The sequence below is a fragment of the Neovison vison genome, chromosome 13 (genome assembly GCF_020171115.1).
Source record: "Neovison vison isolate M4711 chromosome 13, ASM_NN_V1, whole genome shotgun sequence".
NCBI classification, from domain to species: Eukaryota; Metazoa; Chordata; class Mammalia; order Carnivora; family Mustelidae; genus Neogale; species Neogale vison.
The window spans coordinates 47,855,840-47,882,904 of NC_058103.1; the positions used below are offsets into that span (position 1 = coordinate 47,855,840).

A 27,065-nucleotide genomic window follows, 5' to 3' on the forward strand; every position below is an offset into this window, starting at 1 on the left:
CTCTTGCCCCTCATGGGATCACTTCAGCTCCTGGCTCACAGTCCTCCTGTACCACTTCCCTCCCTCTTCTTGGTGATTTCAACACACACAGATGGAGCCTGCAACCATCTGTCCTCTCAGTCACTTGAACTCCCCTCCCCCCCACATCTTGTTTGACCTCTCCCCTCGGTCAACCACACCCAAGGACATACCTTCCCAAACCAGTAATTCCAATGTCTCTGATTTAGTTAGGGTGGGATCAGTGCTTTGTAAACTATCACAAAATCAAACAAAACAAGTACACCCAGAGCTTGTTTTTGTCTCATGGTATATCACTCTATTGGGGTTGGATGGAGAGACTTTCACGTGAGGGGCAGCCACGCCCCAGGAACTCACAGTCCTTGCCTGCATTCTCAGCATCCAGCTGCCTGTCAGAACCAAGGGAGGGTATGGGAATTGCATGGTGGGGGTGGGAGGGGGGATTTGTAGGCCAGACCTAGAAACAGGGCCCATCACTTCCACCTCCATTCCATTGGCCAGAAGCAGTCACTGGTTCTATCTAACTGCAGGGAGAATTACAAAAGGTGGTCCAGCCACGGATGGTGGTGAACCCCCGCCCCCCACCACCCACAGGCTCACTGTCATTCACCCTTTGACCACTCACCTCCTAATCCTCCAGTTCATTCTGCCGGGTGCCCCAACTACAACAAGACTTCAGCCATTGCAACCACAGATCCACGGATCCCACCAGCTCTCGCCATTCCTTGCCCTCTTCCCTTTTTCACCTGCTTCAATTACCTGATCAATGATCATAATGCCTCCCTTGTCCCCTCTAGCTTCATCACTTGGCAAGACCTCAGCCCTAGTTAAATCCAGAAACTGCCTGCACCTAAACAGCTAAACAAGACTGGGGAAAAGCTCAGCCACACTCACGGATCCCACTGCAAGTTCACGATGACCTGCTCTGCCATCGCCAATTTCAGGTGATGACCTTCCCGTCTATTTCACTGAGAAAACTGAAGCCATCAGAAAAAAAAAATCCACAGACTCACCCACTACCCACCCACTGGCACCGGTGTGCATGTGTGCTGCCTTCACACCTAATTCAGGGACGGCCCATCCTTGCACCCACCCCCCACTTGTGCTAGCAATCCATCCCTTCCCACCTACTCAAGGGCATTGCTCCAGCAACTCCTCCCACACCCCCACCCCACTCTTTGGCATCAAGAATCCTTCCTTTCCTTATCCTTCAAACAACACACACATCACAACAAAATACTATAATCAATCCCATTGAACAAGAAAAAGCAACAAAAACCTTCTCTGGACTTAATTCTCCTACTCAGCTCCCCACCATTCCTCTATTCTGTCTCCAAGCTGGCTTTAACCTCTACATAGCAGGCTGCCCCAGTCAGGGTAATTCATGGCCTCCCCATCAGGAAACCCAGTGGCTACTTCTCAGTCCTCTACTCTGACCCACAAGCAACACCTGGCTCAGTGCCTCTCACCTCACCAGCCCTTCCTCATTGTTCTTCTTTGCTGACTCCTCCTTGTTTCCCAGACCTCTTGGGGAGTCCCAGAGCTCAGTCCATGCACTTTGTCCATTTTGCACTCCCCAGCCCCCCTAACCAGTGCCTGGCATTAAACACCCCCATACGCTGACAACTGCCCACATGTGCCCTTCCATCCCAGAGACTCTTGCTAACTCCGGTTCCAAGGCCTCTTGGACATCTCCACATGGGGGGACAGACTCAAATGACCCAAAGCTTCAACCCACTGATTTTACTGATACAGCCTAGCACCTAGAGCAGTGCTCAATAAATATTTATTGAATGAAATCAATCATATCTCCATAGTCTTTACCCCAGTAGGCACTTAATAAATTTTCGTTGCACAGATAACTTAAATCACTCTGCCACTTTTTTTTTTAGAAGGGTTGTACTTTATTTGAGAATGTCTAAAGCTCTCCAGCAGAAAGCCATTTTAAAATATTTAAAATACAGAAAAACCAGAAAAGTGAATGGAACATTACTTCATGCAAATGAAGTCCCCGGCAGAACCATCTTCCATACGCTTGCATTTGTTGTTCGTTTAAAGCTGACTAATTAGCACCAAGGCCTTAGTTTTGTGACTTTCATTTAGCCATTTGCTGGGATCGATGTCCAACATCAACACTCTCAGTCTTGTTTTTTATGCCTCTGCTCCCCTAACCATCTCCTGAGTCCACTTAACACCCACACTGAATACAAAGAAGAAAGGGAGAAAGAATGAGAAGGAAGACAAGGTAGTACACCAATCCAATCGTGCTTAACTCAGCTTGAGTTTCATAATCACCAGCAAGTTTTGTTTTTGTTTTGTTTTGTTTTATGAGAGAGAGTGCACGAGCAGGGAGGTGGGAGCTGGGGCAGAGGGAGAGGAAGAGAGAGAATTTCCAGCTGATTGCACACTGAGAGCAGGGCCCCACATGGGGCTCCATCTCACGACCCTGATATCCTGACCTGAGCCAAAACCGGGAGTCTGATGCTTAACCAACTGAGCCACCCAGGCACCCCCACCTGTAAGCTCTCTAACACCATGGATGCTAGGCACCCACCCTCGACTTACTGAGTCAGAGTCTCCAACAGTCAGGTGACCTGCAGCCCGGTCGAAGCGTTACCCAATGAGGCACTTCACGTTAGGCCATTTCATCTTCAAAAGCCACAGAAAGTAGGTATTTTTGTCTTCATTTTATAGAGGATGAATCCAAGTCTCAGAAAAGCTAAGAACTTGTCCAAGGTCACACAGCTATGAAGGGGCAGGATGAAGCCTCAAATTCAAGCCTTTCTAAGCTATACTCTGTAAGTAGACACCCCCTCGAGACCTAAAGCACCTGGCAGAGGCAGGCGATGCTAATGTCCTGGGGGAGCCCAGATGTTAGTCACTCTCAGAAATCCAGAGACGTCCCTTGGAGTCAGTGACTCAGGGACTGCCTACTGGGCACCCACTGGGCCCGGCAATCCAGCTTACCATCCCTGGGCCCCAGTACTCGGCATTACCCTCAGTCCCTGTTCCTAAGCCCTGCCCTCCAGTCCAACTCTGCATGAGGTGGTCCGCCTTGCTGTAGACAGACCCTTCACTAAAACCACATATTCCTGGCCCTGGATTCCCCATCTTCTTGCTGTATCTTCTCAATGAGATTCTGGTCCTTCATCTTGTAGAACCCCGTACCCCAGTTCTCAGCCTGAGGCTACCATATTATGCACTTGTTTATTTGTTCATTCACAGAGTAGTTCTTCTTGTTTGTTTCAAGTTTTTCTTTAAATTCCAATCGGTTAACATAGAGTGTAATATTCGTTTTGGGAGTAGAATTTAGTGATTCCCATCACTTACATGTGACACCCAGCGCCCATCCCCAAAAGTGCCCTGCTTAATGCCCATCACCCATCTAGCCCATCCCCCACCTACCTCCCCTCCGGCAACCCTCAGTTTGTTCCCTGTAGTTAAGAGTCTTTTATGGCTTGCCTCCCTCTCTCTCTCTCTCTTTTTTTTTCTCTTCCTCTATGTTCATCTGTTTCATTTCTTGAATTCCACATATGAGTGAAGTCAAAGGGTATTTGCCTTTCTGTGACTGACTTATTTCACTTAGCCTAATACTCTGTAGCTCCATCCATGTTGTTGCAAAAGGCAAGATTTCATTCTTTTTAATGGCTGAGTAATATTGCTCTGTGTGTGTGTGTGTGTGACATTTATATATATATCACAACTTCCTCATCCATTCATCTGCTAATGAACATCTGGGCTTTTTCCATAGTTTGGCTATTGTTGATAATTCTACTATAAACATTGGGGTGCATGTACCCCTTTGAATCAGCATTTCTTTTTAAAATTTTTATTAAAGGTGATTAATCAGGGTGCCTGGGTGGCTCAGTCATTAAGTAGCTGACTTCAGCTCAGGTCCTGATCCCAGAGTCCTAGTATTGAGCCCCACATCAGGCTCCCTGCTCCCTGCTCAGCAGGGAGCCTGCTTCTCCCTCTCCCTCTGCCTGCTGCTCTGCCTACTTGTGCTATTTATCTCTCTGTCAAATAAATAAATAAATTTTTTTAAAAAATAAAAAAAAAAATGAAGGTGACTAATCCTTACTATTCTAGCCAGGATTGTTAAGAGAGACCAAGTTGGCAGATGATGACTACATTTATTGTGGTGAGCACTGGGTAATGTACAGAATTGTCAGATCACTGTATTATACACCTGAGACTAATATAACATTGTATGTCAACTGATCTTCAATTAAAAAAGCAAATAACCGGGGCACCTGGGTGGCTCAGTGGGTTAAAGCCTCGGCCTTTGGCTCAGGTCATGATCCCAGGGTCCTGGGATGGAGCCCCACATCAGGCTCTCTGTTCAGCGGGGAGCCTGCTTCCTCCTCTCTCTCTGCCTGCTTCTCTGCCTGCTTGTGATCTCTCTCTGTCAAGTAAATAAATAAAATATTAAAAAAAAAAAAAGCAAATAACCAAAAAAAAATCCATGTCAAACAAAGTGAACAGTTTGGAAAACGGGCCATTTTATACCTCTAAGTATCTTCTTAAAACTTCTATAATGATTGAGAATGATGCACATGTAATATCCAAACCAATGTAAAGAATTAAAGCCACTAGGACTACGAGTCGCTTGAGCACCCACCAAGAACTAAAAATTAGCAAGCTTAACAGTCGTAGTACCTTCATGAAAGTTAGGGCAGAGACAATGAACAGGTCAACTCACACACATGCTTCCATGCCTGTATCTACTTATTTGTTGAAACTGCCATTAACTCCTGCAAGAATTCCACAAATATTTATTCACAAGTCCATATGTGGTAAGTGCTTTGAAGAAAAATAAGAGGATTCAGCTTGAGAGATTTACCTGTGAGAGGCTGTTTCAGAAGGCTTTGTTGCAGTGGATCGTCAGACGGCAAGGAGCCAGCTACAGGAATGAGGACAAGAAGGGCACCAGAGGAAGACGGGGCAAGATGGACACGTCTGCAGGACAGGAAGGAGCTCCAAGGGACAGCAAGATCGCTGGCAGGCACACGGCTGGGTCACCATGGAGCTTTCTGAAGGAAAGACAAGTGCAATATACACATTTTATGAAGAGATACTCCGTTTAGACTGACTGGCTCACACAAAGCCATGGACACTGAAATGGGGCAACAGGAAAGAAAAGCAGCAAGGCAGGGGAAGGCAGAAACAAAGCCCTGCGCGCTTCAGACTCTTCAAGCAAAAGGCAGACATTTGAACGGCACTTTCTAAATTGTGTTCGGCAAGTTATTTCATTCATCTTTTCAACAAACGTCTAGTACATGCTTATGTGGTGACATACACTGTTCGAGACTCTGGGGAGCCGGTGGCAAATAGGAACCCCTCCCCCAACCCTTCTCTCCTCACTGAACACACTCTGACTGCCCGCTTGGGATTTGTCCTTCCTTGTCTTGCCAGATGCCTCCTTGGGGTTCTTTAACTACAGAATGGAGGGATGCCTGGGTGGCTCAGTCATTAAGCATCTGCCTTTGGCTCAGGTCGTGATCCCAGGGTCCTGGGATCGAGCCCTGCATCAAGCTCCCTACTCTGCAGGAAGCCTCTTTCTCCCTCTCCCACTCCCCCTACTTGTGTTCCCCCTCTCACTGTGTCTCTTTCCATCAAATAAATAAATAAAATCTTTGAAACAATAAAAATAAACAAATACACACATACAGAATAGGAAGCAGAGAATAGAAGGACAAGACAGATATAGACGAAGCTAGAAGAGGTTGCTCCCCTCCTCCTGACCACCACGGATTTTTAAGAAAGTGATAATGTTGCAGGGCGTGAGGAAAACGAATAGGAGAGAAAAGCAAGTTTTAAGAAACAGGAAGAAATAACATAGTTAACAGGTATTGAGCGCTTACTATATGCCTGGCAATATTCCAAATAGTCAAATGGATCATCTCATTTTAACCTCACAATGACACTCTGAGGTAGAAACTATACTGTGATCCGTTTTACAGACGAGAAAACTGAAACTCAGAGAAGCTGAGTAACTTGCTCAGGATAACACAGCTGCTATGTGGCTGGGCTGGGATTTGGTTCTTGCTGGGGTGTCTCCAGACCTCACGCTCATTATCAGTGCATTGTACTGTGTCTTGACACAGTATGCTCTTGACCATCAGAGCCCTTTATGGCCTTCACATAATGTAAATTTGAAAACTCCTATTCTGATTCTTTTCTCTTTCAACCCTCCCATTAGACAATAGAACACAGATTCAAAAAAAAAAAACTGCACAAAGTGTACACAGAGCTTAATGAATTGGTATAAGGTGAACGAACACCTTATCAACCGCCATCCCCAAGTCAAGGAGTAGAGCTTTGCCTGCCATGCCTAAAGCCCCTCAATGTGTCCTGTGCCTTCCTCTTCACAAACATACACACTACCCTGACTTTGATTGGAATCATATCCTTGTGTTACTTTGCAGGTTCATCATGTAAGCCTGCATCCCTACATACTAGAGTCTAGCATCAGCCATTTGTAAATTTCATGTGTCTTTGAAATCTTTTATTGTTTACAGGTTCCTTCCTCCACCCCTTTCTTTTGCCTACAACTTCTCTGGAAATTTGACCTGTGGACCTCCTACCCTCAGGACTTTGCTGATTGTACATGCATGAGTTAGTTCCCTATGTCCCCCTGTCCTACAAATGGGCAATTGGATTCAGAGGATGATTCAGTCCTTGGTCTGATCTTTTGCAAGAGTTTGGTGTTGATTTGTTCTCTCCTCAATTTGATGTCTGTGTGTCTCTTTGGGATGGCAGCAGCTGCTGATGTTCTAATAATTCAGAGGCGTTTGCAGAATGGTAATATTCTACTTCTAGAATATTCTAACCTTTGTTTTCTACCATTAAGCCATCTGTTGGAACACTTTTATAAATATAGCTTTCCCTCATCTAGTATTTGGTTACTCGGTGATACATTTCACCTAGGAAAAGCAGAATAAATGATTCCCTTCATCTATCATTTTCACAAAAATAGTTGGTTTCCCATCATACTATAAAAGGGATCAATTTTTAAACTATCTTTATGAAGCCATGGATTTGATGATTTCGGGGAGGCCAGGTGGTTCAGTCAGTTAAGCATCTGACTTGCTTTTGGCTCAGGTCATGATCTCAGGCTCATGAGACTGAGTCCCACATTGGGCTCCCTGCTCAGCAGGAGTTTGTCTGGATATTCTCTCCCTCTGCCTCTTACCCTGCTCATGTGGGTTCTCTCTCTCTCTCTAAAACAACTAAGTAAATCTTTCAAAAACAAACAACAAACTAAACAAAGTTATTTAATGGGTTCCAAATGATTAAAATTTATTATCCTTTTTAAAGCTCAAATTTCCCCCTCCTAGATCACCAGCAGCCTCTTCATGTTGGCTCCGGAGTGTTTTTGACCTAATCCTGGTGGTCTTTGATGGCTTCTCCACCCTCTAGTATGACGCTCTCTAGTATGTTCCAGACACATGTTCTTCATTTCCCACTCAAACCTGGAATTAGCTATTTCTCTAGATTCCTTTGGGGGAAATGACATTTCAAGACTACGGTCTGGGCTCTAGAGAGCTCATTTACCCCATGATCACGGTTTCCAGGTCTTTTCTGTGAGCACAGCTAGGAAATAGGTGTGTGTGCATGCACACACATACACAAGCACCCACTTTTTGAATGTCTGTTAGACTCAATAAAAAGGGTGCTTTGGTAATATTCTACATTTTTTAAAAGATTGTATTTATTTATTTGACAGACAGAGGTCACAAGTAGGCAGAGAGCCAGGCAGAGGCGGGGGGTGGGAGAAGAAGGCTCCCCCCTGAGCAGAGAGCCCAATGCAGGGCTCGATCCCAGGACCCTGGGATCATGACCTGAGCCGAAGGCAGAGGCTTAACCCACTGAGCCACCCAGGTGCCCTGGTAATATTCTACATTTTGTCCCTCATTTTGCTTGCCTAGACTCATGGCATAGCCCTCTGAGAGACTTTTGGTATGAAGCCTATCCCAGTATTTTAGAGGCTCTGGGGACAAAGAGAGGAGTTGTTCTTCAACTGGAGTTTAGGGACCCAGCTCCCATTTCAATGTTTGTTTTTTTTTTTCCCTTTCACACATTCATTCAGAAAACTCTCTGCTCATCCATACCATTTTACAAAGTGTATTTATGTTTTCCAAATGTCAAAATTTCATCAAATAGTCCTTTGGGAGACTGTTTCAGAGGTAAGCTGTTGCAGAAAAGAAGAGGAAATATTATCCTGCAGGCCAGCCCACCTGCCCTTTGCTCTAGCTCTGCGAGCTTGCTAGCAGCAAGTCAAACTAAAGAACGAGCTGCACAGATTGCTAACAACACATCCTCTTACAAAGGAAATTAACAAAAACATGGCCCTGAATCCAAATTTGGCTTAAGCATAAGGCTGTAGAAGGACAAGTACAAGGGACTTTTGAGAGCCACTAGATTAAGAAAGGATTTAATCTATAATGAAAAGCATAAAAATAGGACGGCATATGCAAGAGTCAAGGGCAAATACGCAGTTTCCGTCATCCTCCCCAAAGGGAAAAAGGAATTTGCTTTAATACTTGTGTGATCACGAAGACAGGTCTAATGTTTCAGGTAGTGCGTGGCATAATACGTGTGAAAGTCCTTTCCATGTCGCATTACACTCTGCAAATGAACGAACAATATTATTATTAAATATTATTTAATTAAATTCAAAGATCCTTTCAAAATCATCTTGACCAAGTCTATGTGTCTCTACATGCCCTTTTATAATGAAAGGCAAAGGAACATCAGAGCATCAGGCTGGCTGCCTCTGAGTGCCTGCGGGGTGGCCAATATTATGACTCTGTGATTATCATTATCTTCATAAAAAGAGAGATCTAGAGGCTGAAACAGGGCCAGCCTCCCGGGCTTCCCACTGACAAAAAGCACAAAGTCAAAAATCTTCCTGTGCTCGCAAGTCCACACATGCCTTTCGTTGTTTACCAGAACTCGGGCCACAGGGCATTCAGATAGAGGTGCCATGTCTCGGGAAAAGTTCCAGAAAGTCTGTTTCCCTGAGGCGGGGTTCTGGGGGCCTGAGCATAAGGAGGGAATGCATGTGTGCTGTTTCAGGGAAACTGAAAATGAATGAGAGTTTTTGAGAGGCAAACCAAGTGAAGGGATGTACATCTCCCATGGGCCTCCAACTGTGTAGGTTGGTGTGTGGGAATCCCAGCCACACTGGAGGTAAATGAGAGCTATCCTCTCAAGGAGGTGATTCTTCTCAAGAGGGGGATAGAATGATACGCACCTGCAAAATAGGTGGGGGATGCTATAATTATGTTTACGGATTATGTTGGAATAATATCTTTAAAGATGCTTCAAAAATTATCTTCTCTAGATCTGTATCTCTCTCTCCTCCGTGGACCCAAGTGGCCTCTTTTTCAATCCACGTAGATCTATGCTTCAAGTTAGGCTAACCACTCCCAGCCCTCGCACCACACAATGAGTTCTCACTGAATTTGTTCTAGTGCTATTGAGAAAGAATTGGCAAATGTGCTGCCCCAAAATAGGAAGTGTAATTATTCTGGTTACACAATTTACTTAGTTTTCCTCTGCTGTGAGAGGAATAACAAATGAGATGGTCAAATTGAAATTCCTGACTCATAAAACAGAGCCCTTTCCTTTCCCAAGTGGAATGTCACGATCGGAGAGAAGCCCATCAAAAAATGCCTAAATTTTAAAATATGAATTTCGGAGATAGGTTGCCTCAACCTCAACTACAGCCTTCTCTGAATCTCTTTCAATCTCTCTCTCCCTTGGTTCCTCCCGCTCACGCACCTTCTCTTCAGTTCAACTCAGTGTTTCAGGAACATTCAAATTCCTTCTCTAGAAAGGAGCATGAATGTACTATCAAGGATGTCCCCATTGGTATGCAGATCTCCGATGTCTAAGCTCCAGTATGATCTGACCCTTGAATCCCCAGAGAATGGTAGCCTTCCTGTCGCTTCAGAAGAGCTGTAGCTCTCTGAGGAAACACTAGTGCCGGTGCTTAGGGGCCTCAGAATTCTGTGTCTTCTCAGTCTAGGATCAGAACCCAAATCCAGCCTTTTCTCAGTTCTCTACTTATGTCCCTGGCACTTCAACTTCTGGACCCCTGCCCCTCTGTCCTGCTTCCAACTTGGCCCTCCTTTCCACGGTCCATGTCAGTGGCCGTCAGGAGCAACTGCCTATTTCTGACTCTAGGGCCCTGTTCTTGGGTCTCAGAGCTCCCAGTGCATCCCCTCTTCCCTGCCTACTCCTGCCTCCTGGCCGTGAGCACCCTGGCTGCTCAGCTCTAGCAGGATTCAACCCTTGCAATTCTAAGAGGAATTAATGTACTGGATTGTAACAGCCAACTATGTTTAAAGCTGCTTCCCAGTGATGATGCCATGGGCTCCAGGTATGATGGGTTTCTGCTACATAAGAAGACATAAGGACACACAGAGCACAAGTATGCTTTGGCACGAAAGGAAGGGACATGTTAAATGGGAAATCAAACTCTGCTCCAGAGAGAAAAGTATAGAAAAGACTCTTTTGGCTTCAGGAAGATTTTTCAGTGTATCACAGCAAGAGAAGACTGTCTTTTCAAAGTTAAGAAAGAAATTCACCAGAACCGTTGAGGACTTGTCATAAGTTCATTGGAGTGATACTTACATGAAGTCTGCAAATGTGGACTTTAGTTCAAGAACAAGGTATGTAATATATCATCTTAGGAACATGTCGGACAAGAGGAGTCCATGTACTTCTTTGTATGGGGAGAAAACCTCAACTATCCAGAACCCTCGGCCTTGGGGAACAGGTCAGACCAAGAAACTGAGAAGGAAGTGAATGAGCTCTCTGAAGGAGCAGCTACAGCCCTTGGGATGTTTCCTAAGGGCCGCTGGAAAAGGGACAGGACACAGAAGCAAAGTGAAACAGGGGTCATTTGTGGAAGGGAAGGGTAGGGGAAAAAAGGGAATCATGACAAATGTCAGACACTAGAATTGACCTCAGAAAAGAGAATCAGCCAGAAAAGTTTAAGACTGAACAGCTCCCAACAAGTACAGTCAAACAGTCTCAAGGATTATTTGCTAGGTACCATGCCCTTATGTGCACTTCAATATCCTCATCTGTAAAATGGGGCTGATAAGAGTACCTCCATCAGTTAAGGTTGTTGGTGCACATAATAGTCACTCAGCAAACATGAGCATCATAACTACAGCACTTACATCACCACCATTCAGAGCTAGACCATCGACATGTAACATTGCATTTACACAAATGACACTGTGCTTTTGGGGTTTATCCTCCAGCATAGGATTTAGTGGAAAGTGATGAGCAGAAATATACAAAAGTACATAAAAAGACACTATACTAGAACAGGCTAATCTCTATGTGACTTGAATAGGGCAGGTGCAAGAAAATGCTCTTTGAGAATAAATAACCGATTAACCTTGTATTATATTAGAACTCGAATGTGTTTACTGTTAAAATTCTGAAGAGAGTTCTAAATTACACAAAGTTAGGAGCACACAACATATACTTTTAGCTGGAGAGAAAAATTCCAAAGGGATTCATGTACATAAGGGATCCTATTTTGTTACTCAAAAGGCAAAGAGTCAGCTTGTGTATAAGGAGCCAGTATGACAGCCAGTACAAGGATTTCCAGAAAGGAGCCAAGAGGGAAAGATCCAGGAAAAGATCAAAGCCAAATCTGGAGACCAAGACAGATTGCCAAAAGTCTTACCTGCCGTTGCAGATTGCTTTTATGAATCAGCTCATGAGTTTGACCATGGGGCATAGTAAAGGACCCACCCATGTGTTAGTCAGGGTTCTCCAAAGAAACAGAACCAATAGGGTTGGTACATATATGGAGAGAAAGATTTATTTTAAGAGATGTGTTCCTATAATTATGGAGGTTGGCTAGCCCAAAATCTGCAGGGTAGGCTGGCAGGCTCCAGAGCCAGGAAAATGCAAATGTTGCAGAATTCTCCTTCCTTCTGGGCAGATCAGTCTTTTTCTCTTAAGGTCTTTAAGTGATTGAATGAGGCCATTTCTAGAATGGCTTTCCCATTCTAGAAAGCCATCTGCTTTAGCCAAAGTCTCTGCACTGAAATGTTAATACCAACTAACAATAACTTCACAAAGACATCTAGAATGATGGTTGACCAAATATGTGGGTATCATGGGCTAGCCAAGTTGACGCATAAAATTCACCATTATAATCCACTCTCTAATGATCAGGAGGCAGCCCTCTGAATCCCAGCACCTAGACGGAGGCTCTGGAAATGATCAAATTCTCTAGAAACAATCTCAGGAATAAAAGCTAAGGAAGCTCCTGTCTCCAAACTCCTGGTAGGGCAGAAATATCCTATGAGCATGGCGGTTTCCTGAACCATATGTGTGTATCTCAAATCACCGGTTCTGGTATTTCAATGCAAGACAGTATGCTAAAAAAGGCTCAAAGAGACTGGAGAAAATTCTCAGCATTGGTGATAGGGCAAGACTTTTTATTTATCAAAAACTAATTTCTAAATAGAATGTTATCCTTTAACATTTAAAAAATTCCCACAGGGGAGGAAAAATGCCCGTGAAACCCACCTCATTTATGGCTACTTGCCACTTCCCAGCCTGTTTAGGCTTGTGGGCTTAAGAAAGTAGACAGGTTGACTCTGGTGCATGTTCTGTCTGCAGTGCCCACCAAATAGGACCTTCAATGAGTGGAAATTATTTTGGAAGAATGAGGGTATCATATATTTACTTTCTACTGATGGAGCACATAGAAAGGCAGAGTATACAGCAAAATATCTTATATGTATTCAAATTCTGAGTGAAGTGAATGATGCAAAATAATTTTTAGTGAATTCTTTCATTGCTCGGTACCTTATTAAACAGGTAATTTACTAATCGAGGGTCTATTGGGGAGTTGCCAGAATATTCTATTTATCTAATAGCATTTAAGTCACTCTGTGGAAAATCGGGATTTTATCCAGAATATAACACATCACTGCCTCAGACCGTGCAAGCCTTTCATTCTCATTTTGGCAATAAATGTTCCCAGTGCCTGAGAAACTGTCAGTTGAACCTTAAGGAAAGCTTATGTAGAATTGTGGTCTGGCATCCTGACAGCAAATGTCAGAGCTTCCTTATGAAGATAAAACCTTTTTAATCTTCAGAATAAGCACTCACCAAGTCCTACTGTATATTCTTGAAACATTGAAATGTATTCCTCTGTCTTTCTCCATGAAATAAACAGGGTGGGGTAAAGCTGATAGGAGCTGCCTTTGGATCCTGAGCCTCTGATCAGGAATGCAAAGAGCCTACTGCTCTACCTCATGCTGTCAAGTCAAAGGCTGCTGATAGAGCAAGGGAGGGAGACTTCCACCCTGGGGTAACTGACCCAGTCTGCAGGAAGGTGACCACCTTTATGTTCAACAGGTCCTCTCTCCCCATGTGAACAGCGAATGGCAATGCAGCTCAACCAGGCTTCATCTGTACATAAAAGAAAGAACCTGGACCCCAAAGGAAGTAATGGGTTTTCAGTACCCTCCACAATCCTCAATGTTCTTTACATAGTTTGGAGGTATTCATTCTCATTTGTGAGTTATTTTAATGGTTAAAAAGTATACCCATAAAGGGCACCTGGTGGCTCAGTCGTTAGCATCTGCCTTCGGCTCAGGTCATGCATGATTCCCAGGGTCCTGGGATTGAGCCCCGCCTCGGGCTCCCTGCTCTACGGGAAGCCTGCTTCTCCCTCTCCCACTCCCCCTGCTTTGTTCCCTCTCTCTTTGTCTCTCTCTCTGTGTCAAATAAATAAATAAAATCTTAAAAAAAAAAGTACCCATAAATATTCAGGGGACCTTATACTTATTCTACATAATAGCTAACTCCTTGGGGAAACTCTCTTAGCGCAGTTATTCACAAACTGTGTTCCAGAAAGCATTGTCACCAGAAATCAAAATCACTTGAGGGAAGGGGGAGGAAGGATTCTGAGCTTAATTTCAGAAAAATATGATTAAACCAAGTTCAAAAGTTCTCTATGGTGGGACTTCTCAGAGCCCTTAACATGATAATATGGGTTGTCATTTGTGTGTTTTGTGCATACACTGTGGGGTGATGTGTGTATTGTGTGCCTGTTGCATGCATTGTGAGTGTGTGTGTGTGTGTGTGTGTGTGTGAGTGTGTGTTGTATCATAGAACTTAATGTGTTTCAGGTATGTGCAGAATATACACTGGAAATGCTATTTATTTAATCTTAACTTTTCAAATGTACTTCTTAAGGTTTATTTTTGTTTTCTGCATTTAAAAAAATCAATATACTTTAGGGCTAGATGAAACAGTTTATTATGACACTGCAATTTCTTGTTTATCAGAATTTTTGGTAAACTTGCATAAAGGAAAATTCTACTAAATACATACAATTTCCTATCGAGTCTGTAATCCTCTTTTAAAGTGTTCAGCTAAAAACTGAATATATTAGGCCTGATACTAGCAATAAATGAAATGCAGGGTTTTTGTAAAATTCAAAGAGGAAATAAAGCACTAATAAAAGAGTAGTGATCATACTTCAAATATTGCTATACACAACATAAATTAGAGCATTTAAATATAAATGCAGAATGTCCATACAATATGTTTATTCACTGTACCACAACTCGAATGTTGGCATGGCACAATTCCTGAAACTTTAGTCATTCGTCAGCTAATTTCCAAGAATTAAGTGCCTAAAGTAATTTTAATATTGTATCCAATACCTTTTTCTTCATATCTTGGCATATTTTTCTTTCACTTGAACTTGGTTTTCTTCTCAGCCAATCCCACCCATCCAACATTACCTGAGCAAAGATGGTGGCATATAAAGGCAAGTCATGATTACCTTTGTTTAACTACAGAAAATCACTCAATGTCTACTTCCCATCACTCAACTAACTTTGTGGTTCCAAATCTGGTAGTCTAATAAGGTTCAACAATTCTTTTCCAATATTTCAAAGGCTAATGGGAAGTGCATTAACTATAACATCAAACATCTTTGCTTTTAGCCAAATTGTATTAACTATAATTGTTCTGTTGCTATTTTAAGCCAATTAGAAGCTCTGCATAGCTAATTAATTAGAAATAGATAAGAAGGGGCACCTGGGTGGCTCAGTGGGTTAAAGCCTCTGCCTTCGGCTCAGGTCCTGATCCCAGGGTCCTGGGATCGAGCCCCCCATCAGGCTCTCTGCTCAGCAAGGGAGCCTGCTTCCTCCTCTCTCTCTCTGCCTGCCTCTCTGCTTACTTTGATCTCTGTCAAATAAATAAATAAAATCTTTTAAAAAAAAAAGAAAGAAAGAAATAGATGAGAAAATGAATTATTACTTAATAAATTCAGTTAAAATGAAGACAAAAATCATCAAAACATGAGGTATATGGAGAAAAGATAAAATGAAAATGTTTAACATTATGGAACTAAAAATGTCCCACCTCTGCCAGCAATGAAAAACATTTACTGGGAACCTACTAGTGTCATATACCATGCTAAGTAACTTATATGCATTATTTCATTCAATCCTCCACACACTATCTTAATAGTTAAGGTAACAGTCTCAGAAGGGTTAAAATTTGCCAAGGCTGTATAGCTAATAAATAGCAGAGCTGAGATTTAAACCCACTCTCTTATACTACCCTGATAAGGAGACCATATTAATTCTCTGTTGCTGAGTAACAAATTACTCCCAGCTTTGCAGCTAAAGCCACATCCATTTATGATCTTAGTTTCTACAGGTCAGGAGATAGGCTCAGGATCTTTAAGAACTGCAATCTAGGTGTCAGCCCCACTGCATTCTTTTCTGGAACGTGGGGGCCTTTTCCCCGGCTCACATGGTTTTGAGCAAAATTCAGTTCCTTGTAGATGCAAAACTGAGGTCATGGTTTTCTTTCTAGCTCTCACCTAGGGGCCACTCTCAGCCTCTACAGGCTGTCCACAGTTCACTACCACGTGATGGCTTACTTCTTCAAGGCCAGAAGGGCCACCACATAGCAATAACATAAGCACAGGGGTGACTATCCCATTACCTTTACCATATCTTATTTGTTAAAAGCAACTCATAGGCTCCACTGGCACTCAATAGGAGAAAATTATGCAAGAGTGTGACTCACTGTGCTCATCTTAAAATTGTGCCTACTACAGATACCAGTGTTCTGTTCTTAATTGTTTTATTTATTTAACTGATAATTACTGTTTTCTGCATAGGGGTCGATATGACATGGGATCATCAAAGAGTTCAAGTTGGCCATAGCTCATACAGTTGACAACAAGAGAAATCAAATGACAGATTCAAGTTGGCAATCTGGATCCTCAAATTCTGTCAAAGCTGCAATTTCATTGGTAAATAATTTGAGATCAATGTTAGATAAATTCCCAGTGAATGAAGAATATTATTTTGGCAAACAACAGTTACAACTAATCTTCAGTTTATTAGTGTGAACTTTATTCACAGTAGGTGAGGACCATTTAAGCACTGAGTTTTTTGAAACAGTCATTAAGCAAACTGACACTGAGCTACCACTTTATTGCTGTTGAGCTGAATGCCCAGAAAAAGGTTATCAGGACAAACTCCAAAACTGGTAAGGTTACAGTGACCCAGCTGCTTATAGGCATAGCTACTGGTGAGATTGTCAAGGGGTACATCCTTCTATAAAGCAACATTGTCCTGGCTTTGCTAGTCAAGTTCTCTTTAGGCTTCCCAGCAGGATATGTGCACAAATTACTAGCAGATATAAAGATTTATTAAAGAGAACCATGGGAAGTTTCAGGAAAAGAGAATTGCCCATCAGCCACACAGATACACAGGGGCCTCTGCTGACCGACTGTAACATCCCACCAACTTCATAAACAATCAGGGCCATTTGCCCACGCTTACTCTAGACAAGATCATAGCTTTAAGCTGAGTGGCTTTTCTTTGATCCCCTTATATTTATATATTGTTTAAATGGGGGACCTGACTGGGTCATGTAGCACTGCATGGGTTGGAGGAATTTAATGGATACAATCCCTCCCACCTTCCCAAGCGTGATTGGTTCCCTTACACCAAGCCCATACAGCATTGCCTTCAGCTTCTGAATCTGGCTCAGGTCCAGTAGGTAGGAACCAGTTAATAGGAAATTCTACTCCCTGAGAGAATAGGAACTAAATAGTGACTATACCAATGGCAAAAAGTTGGAAGGCCATTTTTGTAAAAGGTGGATGTGTCTATGAATGGTCTTCAAAAATGTAGGAATATCCCCTTCAGCTCATGTGGTTCAAATGAAATATCAAACATTATAAAAATATTTAATCTTTTTGGCTCTTTGAGGGTCTTTGACTCTTAAGAATTTGCCCTAAGGAAAAGAAAATACCAGCATGAGAGGAAATAAAATGTATGCTTGAAGATATGTTATGGTATTGTTTATAATAGCTCCAAATCAGAAACAACCTAAATGTCCAGTAAGAGAGGTTAAAGACCCCCAAATAATCTAATAAAATAAACACTAATCAAATAAGCAAGTAAATATATTGTATGCTGTTAAGGGTTATTTTGTGTTCAAGTCCTAACTCAGAATGTGACCTTACTTGGACACAAGGTAATTGCACATGGATTAGTTAAATTGAATTGAGGTTGTACAGAATACAGTGCACCTTAATCTAGTGTGACCGGTCTCCTTTTATGAAATAGGAGACACAGAGGGAAGACAGCCATGTAAAGATGGAGGCAGAAACTAAGTGACGTGTCCACATCTATGGAATAGCAAGGATCGCCGGATGTCACCAGAAGCCAAGACAGGCATGGAACAGATTCTCCCTCAGAACCCTCAGAAGGAAGTGACCCCGCCAACACCTTGATTCTAGACTTCTAGCCTCTAGAACTGGAAGAGAATACATTTATGCGTTTCAAACCTCCCAATTTGTGGGACTTTGTTATGGCAGCCCTAGGAAACTAATACACATGCTCCATATACAGAGAAAAATAAAAATAAGTAAGAGTGTGGAGAGGGAGTATTGGGTGGGGAGCTAGCTCTTTATAAAGATTACTCAGGGACAACCACAGCTAAGATGGTATTTGAACAGAAACTTGAAACAAGGAGGAACCAGACAGGCAGATCTCTGGGGGAGAGCCTATCAGGTTAGGACACAGCCAGGCAAACCTCCAAAGGGAGAGCAAACTGGACGCCTGTGTGCCTGGAGAGAGTGGATGCTGGTCAGAGGGGTGGGGGTAGAGGCAGTGATGGTGCCTGGGGGCTTTTACTAGCAGAGCAATTGGAATATTTTTGAGGGTTTTGGATAGAGCAGTGATTATCTAGTTACTCTGCTGAGCATAAACTGTCATGGGGCCAGAAAGGAATCGGGATGAAGGCCCATTCAGTAGCTATGGAATTCATCCCACCAGAAGATGAAGGTGGTTTGGGCCAGGATGGTTGCAATGAAGATGAGATAGAGAGGTGAGTTCTTTTAGGTTCTAAGTTCTAGCACAGTCGAAAGGCAGAGCTGGTAGGTTTTGCTGAAGGCCTGGATATGTGATATGAAAGAGTCAAAGAGAGGCGCCTGGTGGGAAAAGTCCGTTAAGGGTCTAATCCCTGGTTTCAGTTTAGGTCATGATCTCAGGGCTGTCATCTTAGCATCGTGAGATCAAGCCCCATGTTGGGCTTCATGCTCAGGAGGGAGTCTCCTTGAGGATTCTCTCCCTCTTCCTCTGCCCCTCCCCCCAGTTCATGCATGTGCTCTCTCTCTCTCTCTCAAAAATAAATTTTAAAAAAGAGGGGCACCTGGATGTCTCAGTTGGTTAAGTGACTGACTTCAGCTCAGGTCACAATTTCCAGATCCTGAAATAGAGCCCCATGTCAAGCTCCATGCCCAGTGGGGAGTCTGCTTTTTCCTCTCTCTCTGCCCCTGCCCCTGCTCATGCTCTCTCCCTCTCTCTCTCTCTCTCTCTCAAATAAATAAAATCTTTTTTAAAAATTAAAAAATTCTTTAAAAAAAATTTTTTTTTAAAAGTCAAAGAAAGCCTCAGACAAAGTTGAAGATCTGTGTAGGTCAAAGATAGAGTCGCCATTTGCTGAGATGGGAATCTGGGATGCAGGTTAGTTAGGAGTTTAGCTTGGACCTATTAACTTTAATACATCCATGAGTCATAGAGATGCCACAGAGATGGCAGATAGGCAGGATTTGGGGTGAGTAGCTCTGAAGATAGAATTGGGGAGTTGGCAGTAAATGGATGGTATTTGAGGCCATGGTAATTGATGGAATCACTTGGCAAGTGAATACACCTGGAGAAGACAAGCATCCTGAGGCCTTAGGACTGAGTCCTGGGGCACCTCCCACTGTTAGAAATTGGAGAGGTTCCACAAAAGAGATTTAGAAGATGCTAAGGAAGAGAACAAAGAGAGAATGAGAGAGATATCCCAGCAGCTAAATTAAAAAAAAAAAAAAAAAGTATTGAGAAGGGAATGGTGAACTATTATGCAATCATTAAAAATAATGTATTTTAATCTTAATGTTACAGAAATAGGGTGATATAAGGTGAAGGGAAAAAAACTAGGGCTCCAAAGTACATAGAGCAAAGTGTTAATTTGTTCCAAAGAAACCTATGTAGGCATAGAAAAATAGGATGAAAGGAAGTATAGCAATGCAAACAGTTAATTCTAATTTTTACTAAAGGATGACATTTGTTTTCTGCTCTTAGAGTAATTTCCAGGTTTTTGCTATGAACTTATTTTTTAATAAATGTATATATGAGATTCTTAAAATCATAATAGCAAAGAATTCAGGATTCGGTTTTTCAAAAGTTAAAAATATGTAACACTTGAAAAGACTTTTAAGCAAAACAGTAGAAACTGTTGATATATTATGTGGTTAAGTGGTTTTGCCTGATTTCAGTTTGCTTTTTTTCTCCCAAAAAAAATCAGGAAAGTATTAAGATTTTTTTCACTCGCATTAGAATCATCTCTCCTCAGAAAGGAGCAGTATAATTAAAATAGCATCTGATTATTTTTAATTCACTTAAATAATCATTTCTACAGATATATAGAGGATGGGTTTCCATTTTCAAATGTTAGGGCTTCAGTAAAATAAGTCAGACAGAGAGAGACAAATACTATATGATCTCACGTCCATGTGGAATCTTAAAAAAACCTAAACTCCTAGAAACAGAACAGATTGGTGGTTACCAAAGGTGGGGATTAGAGGAGGTGGACAAAATGGGTGAAGGGGATCAAAAGGTACAAACTTCCAGTTATGAAATAAAAGAGTCATGAAGATATCATGTACATGAAGATAAAGTTCGGTGACTATAATTATTAATACTGCATTGTATCTTTTGAAAGTTGCTAAGAGAGTATATCTTAAAAGTTCTCATCTCAACAATAAAGAAAGTTTTAACTATGTGAAGTGAGAGATGTTCAGGAAACCTAGCGTAGGGAATATTTTTGCAGTATAGACATAAAGCAAATCATTATGTTGTATACCTTAAACTTCTACAATGTTATATGTTGATTATATCTCAGAAAAACTGGAAAATAAAATAAAATTTAAAAACCAAATAAGTAAATAAATAAATAGGAAAAAAAAGTTAGGGTTTCAATGTAACCTTAAATCTTAATAAGTCTATGTCCTGGTTTTCTCAGGCTAAATGAGCTTGATGGACCGTCCACGCTCCCCAGCATGGTTGTGAGACTATTGGAGTAAATTTAGTTGGCACAGACAGTGGTCTTGCCCCTTATCAGCGGCATTCTAAGAACCCCCTCCCCCACCATGGATGCCTGAAACCACGGATAGTTTTGAATTCTATGGTTTTTCCTGTACATATAGATACCAAAATTGAATTGACAAATTAGGCAGAGAGATTAACAACAACAATAATAAAGTAGAACAGTTACAACAATATACAGTAATAAAAGTTAGGTGAATGTGGTCTCTCTCTCCCTCAAATGATCTCACGGCACTGGACTCAATCTTCTTTTTGTGATGAGTAATGATGATGAAAGAAGTGATGAAATGTCTGCACCGTGAGATGCAGTGAGGGGAGTGACACAGGCCTTGTGACGTCCTTCGCTGGGGCCCACCAGGGCCTGGGGACAACACACACTACTTCCACACTGCGGTTGACGGCGGGTAAGTGAAATCGAGGAGGGCAAAACCACAGATAAGGTGGGCTCCTGGAGGGTAGTTGTGAGACTGGAGACGTGGGGAAATTCACCGGCCTCCTCTAGGTTGTGGCTTCAACACCAGCAGCCAAAGCTCACAGCAATGGGGGACTTAAACCTGTCGGTTGGCTATCGGTGCCCAGAAGTGGCCACACTAGCTCCACAGATGGTCCCAGAGGACACAGACCCTGCCTGGCCGGGGAAGGAGCTAATGGTTTCCAGCCAGACCCCAGAAGTGCCGGTTTAATTTCTGAAGTTGGTAGTGAGACAGGAGCCATGTTACCCTGTTATTACCCCAGTGCAGCCGGCATTCAAGCTGAGTTCGGCCCAGCCGGAGGCCCTGCCTGGGCATGTGCTGAAAGCCTCTTTGAAGTGTGAAGAATAACGTTTTATTTCTCCAAACACCACACGCAACTGAGGGCAGCCTGGACTCAGCAGGCCGAACATTTTTTTAAGCAGTTTATCACTGATCGTTTTAGCAAAAAGCAGGGCAGGGGAGAGAAGAGGTTGATGAGGAGAAGGGACAGAGGCAGTTATAAAGTTCCAAACACAGCCTTTTCCTCTGAAGTTAACTCCCAGATAAAACACACACACGACAGGAGCAAACAACACACAGAGCCGGCCTCTACTCTAGGGTTAGGAATAAGGCTGGGCTTATGTGGGATACGCTAGGAGCAGATAGCTTTTCATCCGGGAGCAGGGTAAGAAGCAGAAAGAGATAAGCCTTTTCTGTCTGCTAAATACCAGGTGCCCCTAAGGAGGCATTCCCCCTACCTGGGAAAGAGAAACCATCTGTCACGTGATTAGCCACTTGCTGATGTGCACGTGTGAGTTCACCAATCCGAGACCCGACTCACCTCCTATTTCTGTAAAACGTGGGCTAATCATACACACAGCCAGGGTGGCTGTGAGGGCGAAACACTGGATGGCCAGTGGGCTTTTTGGCTAACGTTCACTGTGTCCTGTCTACAAGGCCACTGCCCACGTTTCCAGAACCCTGTTACCTCTGTCTGTGGTTGTTCAAGAAGCATCGAGTTCCCTCCCCACCCCGTGACCACCTCCCACCCTCCAACTCAGTGCTAGACCTTCAGCCCCTTGACAGTAAGGGCAATCTGCTCTCCTTCCTCATTCATCGTACTTCTCCCTCAGGCGGCTCCTGGCCGGTCCCCTTCCCACTTGGCATTGCCCAGCCCTTGGGAATCCTAAACCAATCTACAATTCCTCTTCCTAGAATCTCTCCCCAAGAGTTCGGATCACATGTGAAACAAGTTTAGCCATTGTGCAAATGAGTTCCGTGGCCAAGTTCCTAACACAGTCTGGTAAAAGCCAAGGGTGGGACTGGGAAAACAAAGTCAGCCTGACAACCCCACGGCTAGTAGGAGTGTAGGAAGACTGTGTGATCCAGAGGGAAACACACCAGTCTAGGAGTTGGACGACCTCTGGCCCAGTGCTGGAAGCACTGAGGGTCACACATCTCACATCTGTGGGCTTCACAGAGGAGCAGGTGGGGAAGTCAGGACCAAATCAAGCATGGCAAAAAGAAGGCACAGGTGCCCTTGTGTACTCACCCCTCCCACATTCAAGGCAAACATCCTTGATCAGTCAGTCCTTCTTTCCTGCAGAACCCAGACTACACCCAGCACTCCAGGCAGCCACCGTCCCGTAACTGGAGTTGGCACGGGCGACAAAATCTCTTTGGTCCCCTTGAGCTACAGTCTAAAATCTCCCTTAGTATTTGAACATTCTCTGCTTCTGTGACATGAATTTCCTCAAAGTACAAGTTTGCTGATTGATGAGCATCCCCAGAAAATGGGGCATCAGGGCTTCCTAGAAATCAGCCAGATACAACTACAGCCTAGTACCCTCTCCTACTGCAGCTCTGGGCAGACTCCGGGATGGAGGCCAGCATGCCACACAAAGGAAAACCGATCCTAACTGTAAGCCACATCGGGGTGAAGTTGGGCCCAGCCCGTGCCCATGCAGTGTGGGATGGCCCTTTAAGGCTCAACACTGACTTTTTTTTTGTTAGGATTTCCAAAGAACATATCCCATGAGCCCCATTTCACCGTGGATAACCAGACTAATTCCACAGATTCTGCTGGGCTAAGTTTTTCCTTGGTTGCTAGCTTCAGTGTCTGCTTTGGCCTTCTGCCTTGCCTGTGAAGACCTGGCCCAGTCTACTGTAGATTCCACACTCTGTGACCTTGACTCAACTCCATCTCTGCCTCCAGCCATCTTGGACTGACGTGGTACCCCTTTCCCTGCCAGACCCAGAACTGCCCTGGGTGGCCTCATCTGCCCTCGGCCTTACATCTGAAATGCAGCCTCTAAACGGAGTCTCCCCAGATGCAGCTGACTTCTCACCATTTTCCCCTTTGGCATGCAAGTGACACCCAGCTCTGGGCACCCCAGAAATGGTAACAACTCTCCTGGCCCTGCTGTGCCCAGGAAATAGTGTTACCTTTCCTCCTCAACAGCCTTCAATGCCATCAGTAACTCCATTTTCTTATCTACATTCCCTTACTTGGCTTCTCAGGACCTCTGTGACCAGCAAGTCCCACGTCCTTCCCAGTACATCCCTTCCCTGAAGCCATCCTGATCTTCCTACTGGGCCACTAGCCCCCAAGGCCTCTTCTACTCTGGGCTTCCAGACACCATGTTCCTCTGCTGGGAACTTCCTATCTTCTTTTTCAGGCCCCAAATCTACCAATTCTTCACAATCCAGCTTATATCCAACCTCCTCTGTGAGCCTTCCCTAGCCTATGCCAGCCTGTTTTTCTCTAACATTTCACTTTTTGCACCCAGCAATCTAGTACTAAATTACATATTACTTCACAGGATTCACAAATGTTTCATCAGTGTCGGCCTTAACATCTCAACCAGTGTGAAAGTTTTTTGAGGCCAAGAAGCTGACACATGACCTGAGTAGATCTCACTGGTAACATCACAGCAGATCAACAAACACAACAAACACTGAACACCCCTTCTATGACAGAATGCCTAATAAATGCTTGCTAACTCTTGGTTCTAACCACTGGGTGAGTCTACTGAGATGTATCCCTCCAGTCCTTGCCAATATATGTCCAATCCAGACCATAGCAGATCCTCCTGGTCCTGAATTAAAGAAAAGGTTAAAGTAAGACAGAGCCCAGGAAAGTATCTGCCTATTAGGCTTCAGCAGTGGTTTTGAAACTTTTAAGTATGAGGAGACATCTGGAATAGTTTCTAGAAGAGCAGATTCCCCAGCTGTACTGACACAGTCTCTGAATCACAGGGTCTGGGGAGAGACCTGAAACGTGCATTTTAATAAGTGGCCTAGGTAATTTGGAAGTTGACAGTTCATCACCCAGAGCAAAAATGGGCTATGTTTTCCGGAGACAATCTGCAGTGGGTGGGCAAAGGTAAACAAGAGACCACCCCCCTCCCCCCCAAAAAAAAAGTTGATTGGGGTGGCCTGTGGCTGAGAATTTCCTTAGCCTTTTCCTTGGTTATGGTCCAACCGTGGTTACCAAATCTCTGAGACGTTCCGCCAAAAGACCATTTGGCCTCGAAGGATCATTTTTATCTGCAGTGATCTCCCTCCCAAAGGGCCTCTGCCTTTGGCCTGTCCTCACCAGAGGAAACCAGGCAATAAAGCAGTGCTCACTTAACCAGTTGCAGTGTGGGGTTTACAGGCCTTTTTAACTCCTGCTCTGAATCAGAATGGAATTATAAATAATTTGTCTGAGGCCTGTCTCATCTTGTTTGAGTCTTTCTTCAGCTCATAGTTTTCGTTGTTCGCCTTTCAAGCACTGATATGCCTATTGACATTAACGGCTCCAAGTCTGGAGTACTACATATGCAGCCTTACACAGAACCTCGCTTCTCAGAGCTGACCTCTCATATTTATCACCCAACATGTCAGCAGGAAGGAAACAAGGAAGCTTTGGGACAGGCAGGGGGCAGAGGCCGGTAGGGAGCCTCGACTCCCTTAGGTCCTGCTGGTACCTTGGCTGAGTAACTCAACTGTGTGTCCTAACACGTTATATACAGATGCCTGAGGCCAAGTCGTTTTTCACAATAACTTCTGAAGCATTATTAACACCCCTCCTGTTTATACATGGGGATTTTGCATGGTAAACAACTGTTCACAGAAAGAAGTGAAGTTTAAAAAAAAAAACAAAAAAACAAAAAAAACCTTGCCCCAAAGCAGATTTAGTTAAACCATCAGGTTCAAAAAGAAAGAACCTTGTATAAATGATCCTCTAAGCCTCACTTAGAATCCCTATTTCAGGAAAAGCTGAAACCAAACAGGAGAAATAGTCTCTTGAGATTTCCCCTGAGGCAGTGAATGCCCCACCACCACCACCGCCCTGTGGCACCCCCAGGCACAAGAGACAGCCTAGAGCACCATCAGGGTTTCCTCAGAGACAAGAGAATGGAATCCAAGATGTTCTGAAGAATAATAAGTCACGTGTTCTCTTGCTTCCTCCAAAACTTGATTCCCACCCTGGGAGTCACAATAAGCATGTGCAATGTTTACTGAAAAACTAGTTCTCATTTTCTTGCAGGGGTTGGGGGGGGTGGTATTGGAGAGCCAGGGGAGGGTCCCAGCGTGGGAAGAGCATCTGAGGAGATGGGAGAAAGGAAATGTGTGTCTACCCATTTTTGCAGCTGGGCCTTTTCATCAGCCTTCACACTGGACCCTTGCTGTAGGCCCCCAGTCAAGGCATCACAACGGTCTCTGTGGCTTGTGTTCAGGTCTCTTCAACTCACCCCAAGCCTTAGGAAAGTCACCTATCGGACAAGTAAATTCATTGAACTTCACTACGCCCCTTTTAAATCATGATTCCCCCTTTGAAATAATAGCACATTAAAGGCTATTGTTTGGCATTAAAGTTCAAAAATGCATTCCCTTTTATCACCATTCAATAAAGGGTCAGAGATTGAGTCAATAAACCAAAGAGAAGAGCCCCCACATGGGAAAGGGCAGTCAGGTGGGTGTCTGTGGGCTCATGCCAGACCGTACAGTACAGCTATCCGGAATAGGGAGAGGCAGTAGGGGCAGGGGTGAAGGGCCTGGGGTCCAGGGTGAACCAGCTTGGGTGCACGCCCTGTCTCTATCACCCCTACCCATCTCACCTTAGGCAGCTGACTTGACTGCCCGTGCTTTAGTTTCCTCCTCTGTGAGGCGGCGATACTCATAGGAACTACTTTAGGGGATTGCTGTGAGTATTAAATTAATTACTTACATAAAAATACTCAGTAGATGTGTCATAAGGGCTTGACAAATGTTATTATTGACTTATTATTATTATTAACAAATGTTATTACTGACTCGTAAAATCAGTGTAGGATTTAGTCCTCATGATGGGTACCTTCTGAAAATGTTCAAGGCGACATTGGCAGCTTCCTGACATGGTGAAACAGGCAGTGTGACTGGGCTGGGGCACAGTATTCACAGCCCATCATCCCCCTGCCCCCCAGTCATGCTCAGACTGTCTAAGGGAAACATGCTATGGAAGGATCTCTTGATCTCCCACCTTGGCAACATGAGCAGAAAGCCTTTCTCTACTCGTGCTCAGTTTTCATTTCCTGAAAGAATAAGACCTTTTCTGAAAGTCTTAAGTGTGGAGTTCTTAGGGCACCTGGGTGGTTCAGTGGGTTAAAGCCTCTGCTTTCGGCTCAGGTCATGATCCCAGGGTCCTGGGATCGAGCCCTACATCGGGTTCTCTGCTCAGCAGGGAGCCTGCTTCCTCTCTCTCTCTCTCTCTCTCTCTGTCTGCCTCTCTGACTACTTGTGATCTCTGTCTGTCAAATAAATAAATAAAATCTTAAAAAAAAAGAAAAAAAGTGTGGAGTTCTTACCTTGCAGAACTAATCTGCTAAGAAAACAATTAACAGTTCATGCTAATAAAGTACCTACCTTAAGTCCTTAAGTATGT

The 27,065-nt window shown here is 43.6% G+C and overlaps 1 long non-coding RNA gene across 1 annotated transcript in view; it reads right to left on the minus strand.

Annotated features, from left to right (window-relative positions):
• LOC122893914 overlaps window positions 1–27,065 on the minus strand; it is an 82,620-nt gene that overhangs the window by 43,090 nt on the left and 12,465 nt on the right. Inside the window, exon 3 of the long non-coding RNA XR_006381718.1 lies at window positions 4,862–5,051. This is a non-coding gene — a long non-coding RNA (uncharacterized LOC122893914). The remainder of the gene's footprint in view (window positions 1–4,861; window positions 5,052–27,065) is intronic.